We start from the raw sequence: 1,064 nt of genomic DNA on the forward strand, positions 1-1,064 counted from the left end.
AAAAGATGATAGTTAAAGTTTATATGTTTAAAAAGATGATAGTTAAAAGTTTATATGTTTAACAAGATGATAGTTAAAGTTTATATGTTTAACAAGATGATAGTTAAAGTTTATATGTTTAAAAAGATGATAGTTAAAGTTTATATGTTTAACAAGATGATAGTTAAAGTTTATATGTTTAACAAGATGATAGTTAAAGTTTATATGTTTAAAAAGATGTTAAAGTTGTTGGGAAGGTTTAGGACCAGGTGAAGGACACCTGAAGTTATTTTGTTTTCAGTTTGGAGATTGTTCAAGTCAAAGTTGTTGTTTGTTTGTTGTTATTTTGTATTTTTTAAATTAGGGGCAGATAATTATTTTCATCTTTCTTCAACCTTTTCATTCAATGTATTTTTTCTTCTGATGAAGTCGTTTTATTTTAAATGAATGAATAAATGATAAAAACAAAACACAACTTGCAGCGCTGGGGGTGTTTCAGGGACACGTTGGCTCAAACTTTATTGAGCTTCATCTTGTGACTCATCATCTTGTGTCAAGTGGAACAAGTTGTTGTTCCAACCGCGAGTTAGAACGACTCTCCGTCACATTTTGCAGCACACTGACTGAAACCTGCAGTTTATCGGACCTTAGAAAGCCGAACCACTTCCAAACCAGCGAATTAGTCTTTCCTCTCTTATCAGTGATGTCGTCTGCTTCTCTTCGTTTGTGAAACCTTGTTCAGTCACATTCTGACGGTCATGGAACTCATTTTGAAGAGAAAACTTAACGCGTTGGAGATTAGCCTAGCTTAGCCTGCTACCGCTAACGCCTTCTGGACTTGAGCTCTGCGTAACATTACGTCACCACGCATTTACGTAGTTGTGTCGCACCTTTTTCTGTCCGGGTTGAAACTGAAGCGGCCGCTTCAACCCGAACAGAAAAAGAAACGCGTCAGTGAAACGCTGTAATTCTACCGAAATATGGAAAATGTGCTTAAAAATCATATCATCGTTGTTGAATAAAAGTATATCGCGAGACATATCGACTTGTTGTCCAGCTCTATCCTCTTCCATAAAGAAACGCTT

General features: G+C 35.7%; 1 protein-coding gene across 1 annotated transcript in view; it reads right to left on the reverse strand.

Moving 5' to 3' along the window:
- The window catches only part of cat (catalase), a gene marked incomplete at its 3' end in the record, with an annotated part of 14,584 nt that overhangs the window by 4,303 nt on the left and 9,217 nt on the right, over nucleotides 1-1,064 (reverse strand).

Source organism: Nematolebias whitei, chromosome 10 (genome assembly GCF_014905685.2).
Source record: "Nematolebias whitei isolate Nwh7 chromosome 10, NemWhi1, whole genome shotgun sequence".
NCBI lineage: Eukaryota > Metazoa > Chordata > Actinopteri > Cyprinodontiformes > Rivulidae > Nematolebias > Nematolebias whitei.